This window comes from Acomys russatus, chromosome 17, assembly GCF_903995435.1.
Source record: "Acomys russatus chromosome 17, mAcoRus1.1, whole genome shotgun sequence".
Classification (NCBI taxonomy): Eukaryota; Metazoa; Chordata; class Mammalia; order Rodentia; family Muridae; genus Acomys; species Acomys russatus.
The window spans coordinates 52,619,431-52,634,651 of NC_067153.1; positions in this window are offsets into that span (position 1 = coordinate 52,619,431).

A 15,221-nucleotide genomic window follows, 5' to 3' on the forward strand; every position below is an offset into this window, starting at 1 on the left:
ACTTTTACTTTAAAATTGTATCAAATATTCTCAACACAATGGAAGTGAAGGACTATATAGTGAGCATCAATCTTTGTGCCTTCTCTTTCTTTCTCTCTCTCTCTCTCTCTCTCTCTCTGTGTGTGTGTGTGTGTGTGTGTGTGTGATTGATTAAGGGTTTTGAGTGGTCGAGTCCCATCTTATTTTTTTTTTTCCTGCAAACTCTCATTTTTAATGTGTTGTTTTATAGTACACATGTGCACCTCTTTCAGGAACACTGGCATTATAGCACTTGAGAAATGCTGACATACAGTTAATTGGCTAGTTTGGTGGCTGTCTCTGCACTTGTCCTCACACTCAGAGCAAAAAGATAAGTGTCAGAGTCATACCCAAAGTTTACAGTCATTATGATTGAGCTTCCACTTGACTCTCCAATTTTTCTCTTACAAAAAAGAGTTCTTTCTATTCTGCCTTGTCCTCTCTCCTTTAAAATAGCTCAACAAATAGTGTATGCCACTTCCTCCAGAAAGAACTGGCTTTATGTACTGTCATTGTCTTACCATAAGCCTGCTCTGTTACAGTGTGTTAACTCTAAATCATGCTAGAGGTATCGCATGTTAGTCCAAAGATTTGGTAAGATCTTGGTTAGTGTACAGAAAAAAACACATCAAAGATCTCACAGAGACCTCAAGGACACTGCTAGTTTCTTAGGTTGGTATTACTCTTGCCCATGACTTAGAGGTAATGGTGTGGCTCCCTGGTTAAGAGTGTGTCTGTGTAGTCAACTACTGAGGCTCAAAGCATAACTCTATTCTTAACAGTGGAGTTCCTGTGGAGACTTCCCTGCAGGCTTTACATCAGGCAGGGGGACATGATCAGAGTGAGGTAAAGAATGAAGTTTGTCTATGCCCCATTTTATTGTAACTGGTCTTCTAGAGTCTGGCCCACATCATTTTACATTAGCCATATTAAGCACAGCATGAGTTTTGGGGGAATGTATCCAGGTAGCAATTAACTTTGTCCGAGTCACAACAATTTACGGCATGTTGACACTGAAGCGCTTTGCAAAGTACAAGTGCTTCAACCTTCGGATGGTTTCTGGTTGACTTAGGAACAAGGCTCAAGATAAAGGTCTAGGGAGAGTGACTGAGGTAAATAGAAAGTCTGTAGGTGTCAGGAATGGCCTGGCCCTGAGATAACATCGAAGTCACTCAGGGTGTTGGAAAGCACATCACTCATAAGAATGAGTTTCAGGCTTCAGAGCAATGCTCAAGGTTTAAGAGGAAAGGGTCTTGGATAAATAAAAATAAAACTTCTGGATGATTATGGGCAGAGCCTGTCTCATCAGACAGCCAAGGATCAGCAGGTTGTAAAACTACATCATTCCTGGCATTCCAGAAAGAGCAGCTACACACTTCACTGCACTGAAGAGGTGAGCTGTGTGGTTAACTTTCCTGGCTTCTCCAGTGCTTATCTGTGTGCACAAGGCCTTTGCCTTCTACAAATTCCTAGCTGCTCTAAGGTTTAGGCCTCTCTCTCTTTCTCTCTGTCTCTGTCTCTGCCTCTGTCTGTCTCTGTCTCTGTCTCTGTCTCTCTCTTTCTGTGTGTGTGTAAATATTTCTCTTGATACTGTTGTTGCACTTGCTGTGATAGTAGCTGCAACAACATAAATGAAGTCCTCGGAACATGCCCAGCCTGCAGAGAGATGACGATATTATAGCTGTTACTAAAACCTTGTGAGCTTTTGACCTTATAGTTGGAGAAAAGGGTTTTGTGAGTCCCTAAGTGTAACTTCACCGCTTCAGCTAGCAGAACACAAATGCATGGATTTAGTCTGTGCCCTACACATTAGAAATGACACAGTTTCATTTTATGTATTGCTGTATTCACTCACGTTTTCCTCTCATCTCAGAACTCATCACAGATGTCTCCATTTCATGCTTACTGCCCTCATCATCACTAATGAGAGTTCTTTTCTTTACATACTTGCTTTTGACTCAACAGTATTGTGCCCCAACTCTGTCATTTATAACTATGTACATGTAAAACAGCCATTTTGTACTTGTCAGTCAGTCTGAATGGTGTCTGAATGGCGTGCACGTGCACACGCGAGTGTGTGTGTGTGTGTGTGTGTGTGTGTGTTTGTGTGAGACCATGTGTGTTTTCAGTCACCTTCGAGAAAGGTAGAAGAAGTTCTAAAGGGTGCTTCACGAGCAGCAGTTAAACTCCAACCAAAAAACCATAATAAACCACACCAACGTTAGAATACGACAAGTGACATTCAATTTGAAAAGGAATTAATTTGGCTCTTTACTCATATTCCACATCTCTATCTGTCATCTTAGTTGCCTTTGGTTAGTCATCCATACTAATATTTGTCCAGAAGCATACTATTTAAAAACGAAGCACAGAGCAAGTCATTATGGTGTTAGTTTTGCCAGAGAGGATGGGGCATCCTAAATATCACAGGAGCTCATTCCAGTGTGGGTTCTGTCATCCTACCCACGCGTAGACAAGTGAAGAATGGTGGTAAAGACTCCTAACAGCGAGGACTTTTAACTTTCGTGTATGACGCGACTGTCCTGGTGCAGATTAAGAGTGAGGGATCTCAAAGTCCTCCTGGCTGTATTTTCTCATTCAGTTCTCTCTCCCTGGAGTGCCCTACATGTGGCTAACAGATCCTTCTGCTGTTGTCTTCTCTCGTAGATTATCTGTAATAAATCTCCGCCACCTGATGTCTTGATCAGCGTGTACTCTCTCTTGTAACAGGTATAGTTCACTCTGCTCCAAAATCAAACAATAATCATTTCTACTGCATCAGTCAAGCATAGACTCTGAACCTTTTAGATTCACCATGAATGAACAATTGAACTAAGCGGTAATAAGGTCTTTGTTAGACGGACAGTGTCTGTCTCCTCAAAGCAATTGAGAACTAATGAAGGGAGCTCTTGATAATTTGTATCTTAAAAACCTAAATTCTAGTTAGAGTTCGACTAGGTTTGTGGAATTGATGCTATAAAGTGATAGAATGTATTTTTACCACAATTCACGGAAATAACAAATACTTTCTCCTAGTAGCATTTCATCTCCCTGGATAATGAACAATCCATGGTAGTTATACTGCGATGACAATCACGTATGCTTGTCACATTAGCTTTTTGGAAAAGCCAATGTTTATTAAGCTACAAAAATAAATCATTACAATATACTAGAAAGGATTTAAACTACAAGAAAATTTAGTTCTGAACTATATCAAGAGCTACATCTTATCCAGATATATTAGTATAATATGGTCAGAGCTACAGACATTTAGATTTTTAGATTGAAATTTTTATTATTATATTATTTGTTTTCATATTGTGTGGGACAAAGAAATATACCACTGTGCCTAAGGAGGTCAGAAAACAACTTTGGGAAGTTGAGTCTCTACTTCTGCCATGTAGATCCCAGAGATTCTACTCAGGTCATCAGGCTTGGCACCTTTAACCACTGAGCCATCTCTGTGGTCCAGTTGCATTGAGTTTTAGTGTCTGGTCTACGGATACATATTTTATTATTTATATAAATGTATATAAGATTACAAAACATTTTATGGTACTGTGTGTTTATATAGCCAGAAAACAGTGGAAAGCTAAAGTTTTGACTACAAATTTAACTTACCTTTCTGGATTTTCTTCTTTAATTTTATTTTATGTGTATGAGTGTTTTGGCTTCATGTTTATGCATACAACATACATACAGTGCCCACAGAGGCCATAAAATGTCATTATAACCCACCCCTGCAACTGGAGTTACAGACAGCTGTGAGCTTCCATGTGGGTGCTGAGAATGGAACCTGGGTTCTCTACAAGAGCACTAAGCGCTCTTAACTACTAATCTATCTCTCTAGCCTTTTCTCTGGATTTTTAATAACATCTGTTCTCTGTCTCTATGTGGAGCTCTGTGTCTCTTTCTCCTATCTATCTATCTATCTATCTATCTATCTATCTATCTATCATCCATCATCTATGTATCCATCGTTATCTATCTATCTATCTATCTATCTATCTATCATCACCATCTATCTGTTTATCTATCTGTCTATTTATCTATCATCATCTATTTATCTCTGAGAAAGACTTACTGCTTTCTAACAGTTTTTATAAATAATTGTGAAGATGCACGGTTTTAAAAGATCTGAGAAGATAAAAAGCTCAGCCAAGCTTCTCCCTTCTATGTAGCTTAGGAGATTTAGAAACAGAAATTATGAGCACATAATACATTACCCACCAGATCCTCCTGTCTGTAACAGTTAAGGGACAAATTACCGAACATTCACGCAAAAGAGGAAGCAAATGGAAATTAGGTTTATCTCTGGCGATAGGAGAGAGAAGGAGAGAGGGAGAAGAGGGAAAGGAAGGGAGAAATGGGCAAACAAACTGGTGCAGAAAAATCCCTCCCACTGGTGTGAATGGCAAAGCCTGCCTCTATAATACGCAGCTTGACTCTACCTCTGTCTGTGCGTCTCTGGCTCTGTCCTTTATTCTGGGACACAAACATCTAGAAGTTACAACAGACACCTTCTGGATCCTGATGCACAGCGTTACTGCTGTCTTGGAGTAAACACTGGAAAAAGGCCGTCACGTGTCCACTAACTTGCTGACTTTCTAATTAATGTAATAAATAGCAGCATGGATCATCTTGGGAGGTGATTTCTTGAAGATATTAGTAAAATTTTAAGTCAGGAACGCACAGAAAAGGATCTCATAGTAAGGCCACTTCATTGCTCTTTAGCATGGACTATTCAGATCTTTGGTCACCTATGGTTTTGAATGTAGGGGTGGAAGTCTGTGGTCAGTAGAGTACTGTTGGGTTATTTTAATCACAGGTTGCTATGGAAGACTAAAGTGCCCCCAGACTCTCTATTACTATTTTCCCCTCACTCACCCGAGTGCCTTACACCATTCCTCAGTCTTTCAATGCTGTCCTAGGGCTCGGTACCTCCTTGTACTTTTGTCAGCTTTAGGCAACCCCTTTCCTAGCCTCTCTAAAGAACTTCCACTCTTCCTTCCTTTCCCATCTACGTTCTTCAAAACACTCTTTCAAAGTCCCAACTTCTACAACTTCAAAATATAATTTGCATGTGTGTTTTGAGGTGGGTTAGGAAGGCCAGGGATTGTGATGGCGCGAGTAGAGGAGCACAGGGGTGGGGGTGGGGGTGGGGGTGGGGATGAGGGTGGGGGGGCGGGAGGTGCGGGGGCGGAGCAAAGAGGTTCGCTTTCTAGGCTCCAGCTGCTCTCGCTGTGGAAAAGAACTTCAGACACCGCGGATAGGAACAAAATGGTTCATTGAGACAATCTGTTTTCCAAAACGCATCTTATCAAAGGGAATAAATTGCTTTCATTTGGAGCCAAGTGATACATCCCCAGACACACCCCAGTCACGGAGAGCAGTGACAGTAATCAGGTTGTGCTAATGTAGGGCAGAAAGCGGTACACTTATGTTACTAGCCCTCCCCTCTCCTAGCCTGGAATCCGTCAACTTTGTGTATTGGGAAATATATATGTATATATATATATATATATATATATATATATATATATATATATATATATATATATATATGTATATATATTTTTAACTTTTTAACCTTGTTAAAAAATTATATTCTACCCATCAGCTTTTGAATTTACACAACACACACAACACACACACACACACACACACACACGCACACACACGCTTTGAAGTTCTTTTGCTGATTTTGGTTTTGAGTATAAACTCAGTTGGAAGTACCTGAACTGTGAAGCCCACCTTTTTATAACCCTAATTGTCATGTTTGTACTGGCTCAAATTGATTGTTTGATCTACTCATTAAAGCAATGATAGACCAGAAAAAAAAATTATATTCTTTGGGCAATGTAGAAAAGGAGGGGTTCTTAGCAACCCTTAGAGATACAACTGGAGAGCTACTTGAAGTCCTTATGCACCGAAGAAATGTGTTTGGGACTCTCTCAGAGAGCAGCCCTCACTTCTCTTAGTGGTGTGTTAGAACACCTCTTTCTGTTTTCAATAAGTCTGAGGCTGTTTCATGTGTGGGATGCCTGAAAATCATCTCATCATTGCTGGTGTGGAAATCCCTGGGAACTCCCCAGGCAGCTAGAGCTGTGCTCCTGGCCACTGGGGCACTCTTACTGACTGTCTGCTCCTTGGGATAGTGTATATGCCATACTGATTCTGCCTTCTTTCTGATTTCCTACTGTTTGTGGAAGGTTTAATTAATGGCTTAAGATGGACTTATTCACATCTGTGAGTGTCCAGAAAGTGTATAGAAAGAGTTGATGGCTCTGAAAGTTGAAGAGAGGAAGGACTCGTTCAACAGCCCAGTACCAATTCATAAATATTTTTCTTAAAACAATGAGGTCCAGTGGGGGTAAAATTAGAATAAAACTTTCTGAGGTCAAGAAGCTATGTAAGTGGGCCAAATAAAGTGGTACGCCTTTAATCCTAACCCTCAGGGGGAAGAAACAGCTGGGAGCTCTGTGATTTCAAGGCCTTGTTGGTCTACATAGTGTGTTCCAGCCAAGCAGAGCTACATAGGCAGAACTTGTCTCAACAAAAGAACAAAAACTAAGGAAGGAAGGGAGGGAGGAGAGGAGAGAGAAAGAGAGAGAGAGAGAGAGAGAGAGAGAGAGAAAGAGAGAGAGAGAGAGAGAGAGAGAGAGAGAGAGAGAGAGAGAGAGAGGAGACAGAGAGACAAAGAGAGACAAAGAGCAAAGAGAGGAAAGAGCGTGTTGTGGAGTTGTGCAAGAGCACTGAAGGTGTGCCCTGGGCTGGCCAGCATGCCTATAGCACTGGTAGTTCTCATGGCAGTTGTGATGTGGTGAGCTCTGACCTGGCTTCAGTGATGGACTGAGTGTGTCATAGTTCTCCTACTATGTACTTCCAGGTAGACTATCTATTGTTAGCAATAGCCATGCATACTTTTGAGCCTTTGTATTTGATGCACTAACACTCAAAATTCACTTCCACCAGGAAGACAGTAAGTCCGCACCACGTGAAGTATTATCTGCTCTTGCTGTACCTGGCATATGGGTTTCCTTATTGCCATGAAAACAAAACAACAACAACAACAAAAATGGAACTCAGGGGCTTACAATGACACACATTTTCAGCCTATATTGTCTATAGGTTAAAAGTCAAATATAGATTCCATTACGATAAAATCAGTGTTAACAGACAATAAACATGCTGGTATTTTCCTCTAATTGATTTTAGCCAAGGCAAGAGAATCACAAATTGAGGCTAGCCTGCTATCCTGCTATCCTGGCCTAAATTGCTTAAATGTCTTTTTTTTTTTTTTTTTTTTTTTTTTTTTTTTAAAGGTGTTGGGAGAGACACTGTTTCCTGGAGAAGTTAGAGGAGAAAAAGTATCCTTTCTTCTGGAAATCACCCATGTTGTTTGGTTGTCGAGTCCGACCCCCATGTGATGATCTCATCCCCCAGGTGAGGATAATCCAGAATATTCTTCCAGATGTAGGGTCAGGCAATGAACAGCATTAACCCCTCTGAAACTTGATTTCTTTTGCCAAGTATCCTGTTATGTGTCCAACCTGACTGTTTAACCTGCCTTTAAGAGAACAATGCATCACCCTTAGTTGCCTTGGGTTCCCATGCAATCAACTTTTACAACCTAAGCTACAATGTAGCTGTAATCTTAAATCATGTATTCTTCCAGGCCCCTGGCCTTGTGTGTGTGTGTGTGTGTGTGTGTGTGTGTGATGTGTTATCAAAATCAGTGCTGGAAACAGAAAATATCAGTTGAAAGCAAGCTTACAGAGTGAATAATATGCCGTAAGTGTTGAAGACAAAATAGGAGTATTGCTTGATAGCATTCATCTGGGTCACGTATTATCTGGGTCAGTTGGAGTTAGTGACTTGACCCCTTGTAAGATTCTGTTAAAGGCTTCCATAAAGTATTCCTCATTCCTTCCCCATCTGATTTATTCTGTGCTGTTCAATAAAAGGGAAAGTAAACCTCTTTGTTATAGACAGCGAGGGGCACATGCATGCACACAGACTGTGACAGACAGCTTCCAGAAAGTCACATATTCAGACTCATACAATAGACAGACAAGGAGCAACAGAAGACACAGGGAGATAGCAACAGAAAATTCAAACCTCGGCTTGCTCATGGTTAAGTTATACCAAGGGGAAGTACCTATTATTTTTTCCCCTTAATATGAGAGTGATGCAGCTTGGGTGCTCTGAAGTTATTATTAATGCATTTAAACTGATGCAATGCCAATCATGAGTATTTCCCCAAAAGATGCCAAGCCGACATGTCCAGACACACTTCCACGCCAACGCTTATTGCAGCACTACTCACCATAGTGAAATTATAAGACCAACCAAGGTATCTGACAACAGAAAAATGTATGCCATACATATATTCCCCACCACTGGGGTTATAGGTGTACACCTCAGATTTTTAAAAATAGAACTGACATCCAACTTTATTGGATTAGGAGCTCAACACTTGAAGAGACACAGATTACCTAACAGCATTCATCCAGCTTGGGGTCCAAAGAATGTGATTCTGCAGAAAGTGTTCACAGAACTATGGAGAACAAGCATTCCAGGCTGACCTTGGGCTGGCTTCTCTTTACAAGGACTGTCAGGATAATATAAACGTGAGGTGGGGTTTTAATAAAGCTGTATACGCCTCAGATTTTTACAGTGTAAGGATCTTAACTCTTCTTCATGCTTACACAGCAAGATTTCTCCCTAGATTCTTCTTTTTTTTTCTTATTGTTTTCCATTTCTTTATTTTAATTTCATGAAGGTATCTATATCTGCACAATTTCAATTCCCACTACCCCTCCTCTTAATACCCTTTATTCTCCTAGATAATTTCACTTCTCTTTCCATTTAATGTAGACATACATGGTTTTGTGACTATATAAACCTCACATACATAAACAAGAGAAAATACAATATCCTTTTATATTGTATTGATTATTTCCATCTGCATGCATTTTTCTGAAAATGACAAAATTTCATTCTTATTTATGGCTGAAAATATTTCTATATATGTTATGTAATAACAAGGGCATCAATTAAAATTATTAGCTTTAATCATTATTATTTTTACTTTAAAAGCCACCACTGTATTGAGTAATACCTAGAACATGAATATGCTATATTTTATAAACACAATCAGAAGTAACTTAAGGCATGCATAAGCGCTAGTCTTTTGATACATTGTGGTGGCATGAATCTTGAGAACTATGAACAACAAACTGTTGGATCATAATTGAGGTTGATATCAATAACACATCAAGTTCCAGAGAACAGAGGAAGGTGTCAGTGATCAAATTCTGTTTCCTTTAATAACCAATTCAAGAGCTGGGCATGGTGGCACACACCTGTAATCCCAGCACTCTGGGGCAGAGGTAGGGGGATCGCTGTGAGTTTGAGGCTAGCCTCGTCTACAAAGTGAGTCCAGGACAGCCAAGGCTACACAGAGAAACCCTGTCTCAGAAAACAACAAAAGAAACAAACAACAACAACAACAACAACAAAACTCCAAGACCTGAAATGTCAATAAAATGTGACTATCTGATATCTAACTGAAGAGATTGCTTTCAGTTGAAGTGCACTATTCACATGAAATAATTCATTTTCAACAGACACCCAAGAAGAAAAAAATTTAATAAACAAAACATTATATAACATGTTTCAAAATAACTTGATAATTACCACTGCAAAGTTCAGAGTTTGGTTGATTATCCATTTATATGGAAATCATAAAGCTTTAATAATGTCACCAGGGGCTATATACCTAGAAGATTATAATTCAGTGCATATACATACAAACAGAATTTGGCTGTACCAAGCAATTGTCTTACTAAGTTATGTCCAAATGTGCTGTAGAAGTGGGATGAAGGAACAGACTTCAAACCTGCCTATGTAGAAATCACAAAACTCCAAAACACATTTTAACTCGAACACCCCTCTGAACCTACAAAGGTCCTTGAAAACCTCCTCGTATACAGCCATCTTTATTCTGTCTCAAATATTCTCTCTTTACTTCTTCTTTTTCAATTAATTAATTAATTAACTTTCATCCCTACCACAGTCCCCCCTCGCTCCTCTCTTCTCAGTCCCCCCTACCTCCCCAACAATTCCACTCCTCCTACATTTCTCTTCAGAAAAGAGCCACCGCCCCCAACGGATATCAATTAGCCATGGTGTAGCAAGTTGTCATAAGACTAGGCACACCTTCTCCTTCTGAGGTTAAATGAGGCATCCCAGTAGAAGAAAAGAGTCTCAAAGGCAGTCAACAGAGTCAGAGACAGTCCCTGCCCCCACTGTCAGGAGCTCCACAAGATCAAGGTACACAACTGCAACGCACATGCAGAGGGCCCAGGTCAGTTCTATGTAGGCTCCCCGGTTGGCAGTTCAGTCTCTGTGGGCCCCAATGAGCCCAGGTTAGCTGATTCTGTTGGTTGTCTTGTGGTGTCCTTGACCCCTCTGGCTCCTACAATTCTTCTCCCCCTTTCCTGCCGGATTTCTCAAGCCTTGTCTAATATCTGCCTGTGGTTCTCTGAATTTGCTTCCATCAGTTGCTGGGTGACGCCTCTCTAATGACAGCTAAAGCTGATCTATGAGTGAAGCAGAATATCATTAGGAACCATCTCATTGACTTTTTTTTTTCCCAGTCATATTTGTTTCTATCCTAGGTCTCTGAGCTATTCAGCCTTTGGCTCCTGGCCCTCCAGGCAGTGTCGGGGGTAGGTTCCCGCTCATGACATGGGTCTCAAGCTGTACCCATCATTGGTTGGCCATCCCACAACCAGCTTTATTTTTAATAGCCAGAAACTGGAAACAACCTAGATGCTCCTCGACTGAAGAATGGATAAAGAAAATGAGTTGCATTTACACAATGGATTATTCCTCAGCTGCTAAAAACGAAGATATCGTGAAATTTGCCCCCAAATGGGTGGAACTAGAAAAGATAATGCTGAGTGAGGTAACTCAGACCCAGAAAGACAAACATGGTATGTATTCACCTACTTATAAGTGCTACAATCCACAGACTCCAAGGAGCTAAATAACAAGGAGGGCCAGTGGTCGGGGGGTGGGCCATGAATCTCACCGTGAAGCAGAAATAGACTAGAAATCATGAGTAGATGGGGAAAGGACTCTGGCTGGGAGCTTGGGGATGGGAACAGGAAGGATCCCAGGGAGAGATTCAGGACACAGGGACAGACACATCCCTGCTTAACACCACTCCATAAAACTTTTCATTTAACTGCACAATAGCTAAAACAAGCCAACAAACAGAATCTTGAAAAAGTATTCTGGAAAACTCATAGGTCAGGTGAAACTTGAGAATCCTATTATTAAGAAAGAGAGGGGGGAATCCGGAGAGATAGTTCAGCAGCAAAAAGTCCTTGCTTCTCTAGCAGAGGACGACCCAGGCTTGGTTTTTGGGGATCCACATCCTAGCACACATAGCAACACAATTCCATTTGTAACTATTTCCAAAGGATCCAACATCCTCTTTTGGCATCCTCAAGCACTAGGCACATATGTGGTGCATGTACATACATGAAGGAAAACAGTCATACACATAAAACACATGTCATTACCCACTCAAAACAGCTTAATGGTTCTTCCACAGAAATTATGCCAAGTTAAATTGTCCAGTCTACTCATCAAGTGCATCTGCTTATTCACCTAAACCATCTAAGGAAAAACTTATCCAAATATGTATTTCTTCTTTAACTGCGTCATTGAGCTTTGCTTTCTCTGATTCACTTTATCTCTAAGACTTGAAAAATTATCAACAGCTGGCTTGCACCGATTTGATGATAAGGGCAGTATCAACAATGCGATCGGAAGTGGTGGTATTACGATGTGACATGTGGGGTCAATCAATAACGCTTTGAAGTGGTGTCATGAAAGCCACTGCCTTTCTGCTATGACATAGAGTGCTTGGTACTGTTCGTGTAAGGGCTGTTGATAATGTCAAATCAGTGCCAGAGATCTAACGGGGGAAGTGCAAGAATATCTCATCAGTTCCAGAATAGTTCCTTGATGAAAGCCGTCATTTTACAATATTTCCTATTTTGAGCTGTGTGAAGAGACTGATTGATTGCCATTATTACTTGTAAAACTCGCATCTCTTCATTTGCAACAAACTGTGAGTCATTGGAGCTGGGGATTGCGGCTTCAGTGTTTGAGTGTTGTTCCTGAAGTCAGCGAGCAAGAGCTGAATGCTACTTCCTACCATGTGTCTGCATATATCTATCTGGTATATATATATCTTGAATATATATCACGTGCAGATGCCACCGGAGCCTACCCAGAAAGCATCTGTCTGGGAACAAAAGAATGAAGACATGATACCACCTGTCTCCATTGTCTGGTAATGACCTGTTCCTGTGGCCACTAAATTGTTGACCAGAAAGGTCAGCAACTTGAGAAGGTATTGATAACTTTGTATCAAATTTTCATTAGCAAGGAAATGTCTCATTCCCCTTATTAATGGCCCATCAGATCACCAAAGTTATGCATCATAAAGGAAACAGAAATCTGGAGGGTAAGTTTATATTTGGATAATATGGCACTGGTCTGAATGTCCAGCATAGGACAAGATGGCCAACACTGGACGTCTGGTGGGCTATGGGTCAACACAAAATGTCTGACAAGCAATGCTCAAGGAACTTAAAGGCAAACAGTGATGTAATCTGTTATAGAACTATTTCTGGCAGAATGACATTTGTGTGTGACTCCGCCTAATTATGGATGTGAGGTCACAGGGGGTCGCCGTTTGCTTTTGCCATCTCTAGATCACCTGAATCCACTTGTAGGTCATTATATCTACACACCTCTGTGCAGCCTATGTGCCAGTCTACTTGTATCCTTCTGCCCACCTGTGTGTGGCCCACGTGTGCTCTAAGAATTATTTTTTCATAGAGCAAAGCTGTGCTCATTTCTCAAAAAGTGCTTTTTTTCTTTCTTTCTCCAAGCAGCCATTGTTCACATTTTTTTTTTTTTTCCATTGCACTTTGCTCAAGCTGCCCTTGGGCTTTCATCTTATACTTTCACGGGTTCATTTTCTGTCAGCCTTAGAGGTGACTCAATAAATACTGATCAGAGTCAAGAACGGCATTCCATCCAGGATGGGAGCATATGTTTCTCAAATGTGATGTCATTTGGAGATGCGGCTCTTGGTTGGAAGAACTCTTTGGAGCTCTTAGTAGCTTGAGAGTAGAGACCTGTGACTTGTTCTGCAGTGGTGCTGGTATGACAGGGCATTGGAATGCGTTTGAAACTGGAGTCCATACAACCGAGTATTGACTGATTTTTGTCTTTCTCCTAAGGCAGTAGTTCTCAACCTGTGGGCTGCAACCCCTTTGGCGATTGTATATCAGATGTTTACATTATGATTCATAAAAGCAGCAAAGTTATAGTTGCGAAATAATTTTATGTTTGGAGGTTACTACAATATGGTCCAAGTATTAGAAAGGGTGAGAGTCAGTGTCCTTGGTCACCAAGTTCTTATTTGAAGGAAGTGGCATTAGCTCTAGGCGCACCTGTTCTTACGTTGTTTTCTGTTTTTGTTTCTTTTCTCTTGTTATCAGTCTCTTTTAATCTTTGATTCAGCTCTTTCTTAACCCCTCTTTCATTCAAGTGAAGAAGACGACAAGGTTTTCAAAGAGGTCACTGTGATTCTGTAGAAGTAAGGAGGAAAATGACACCAGCAAGTCTCACTTACTGACTCCCAAGTATCAGCTTGTCACAAGCAGCACCTTACAGATGATCCTGGAGATTCTGGGCAACATTGTCCTATAGTCAACAATAATTCGTTGTACAATTAAATGTTTAAGAAGACAGGACTTACATGAAATGTTTCTGCCATAACAATAATAAATTTTATTTTAATGTATTTTAATGAGTTAAAATACTTTGAATTTATTTTTAAATAATAAGCATCATCCCAAGACAGATTCAGTCATAGATGGAATTTTTTCTGTTGGGATAAAATATGTTATAATACAATTTGTCATGTTAGTGAGGAAAGTTAATTAAGTTAATTAAGGCACATTTAAGCATTGTATTATGTAATAAGGGTTCACAGATGTTCAGGCCTTTCTATCTCTCTCTTCATTACAAAGGCTCAGAGATGAAAGGATGTTGGAGTTAAGGATACGGCTTGCATCTTGAAAAATGATGGAGAGACTCTTACTGTGGGTCAAATGACAACAATGCTATGGAGCATGCAGGATGTGACCTAATGTGGGGCAGGAGTGCCAATCAGAGCCTCACCTCTAGACCATAGCTGAACTTGCTTTGTTTGTTTGCTTGCTCGATTCTTCCTAGTTTTGTTTTCTGTTGGATTTTCCAGGTTTTTGTCAGGAAGTCTTAAGGCTGATCTTTTGATCACTGTGCATTTGAGGACGACCTTGAACTTCTGATCCTCCTATCATACGTTCATAGAATTAATAGAATCACAGATTTTTGCCATTATATGTAGTTTAAGTGGTGCTAGGTATTACACTGAGGGTTTATGTATGCTGGGCAAGAACTTTACCAACTGAGGTACATCCCCAGGCCTTTGTTTTCTTGTTTGGAACCATCTTACACAGGTACAGTTATCGTCCAGAAACCTAATGCTTTTGGAAGGTCAGACTTATATTTCTTCTATACTTCCAACGCCCTCTCAGCAACTTTATCCTTTTTACAATATCACTTGCTGCTTGAAATTCCCACTGTGCTTTCTCTTTCTTGAATGATGCGTTGCTTACAACACGAAGACACTGGCTGGATTGACATGAAAAAGTTAATAGAGAGGTGAAGGCACAGGAAAAAAAAAATTAAGATTGTTAAGTCCGTGATTTTAACACAAATGTATAGTTTTATGCTGATATCTGAATAGAAGCAAGACTAAACATTACAGAAAGATAGTTTTGTTGGTTATTGAAGTTAATCTGGTAGGAATTCAAAGTAGAATGCATTAACTTTAGATATTGAATATGATATGATAATCATAAAGAAAATGGCCTTAAAAATACATAAAAATGAAACAGTGTAATGGTTTGAACAAGAATAGCTCTGTTAGTACAACTGTTTAGAAAAGGTTATAAGGTGTGGCCTTGTTGAGGCTGGTGTGGCTTTATTGGAGGAGGTGTATCACTGGGTGTGGGCTTTGAGATATCAAAAGCCTATAACAAGCCCAAGGATGCGTTCCT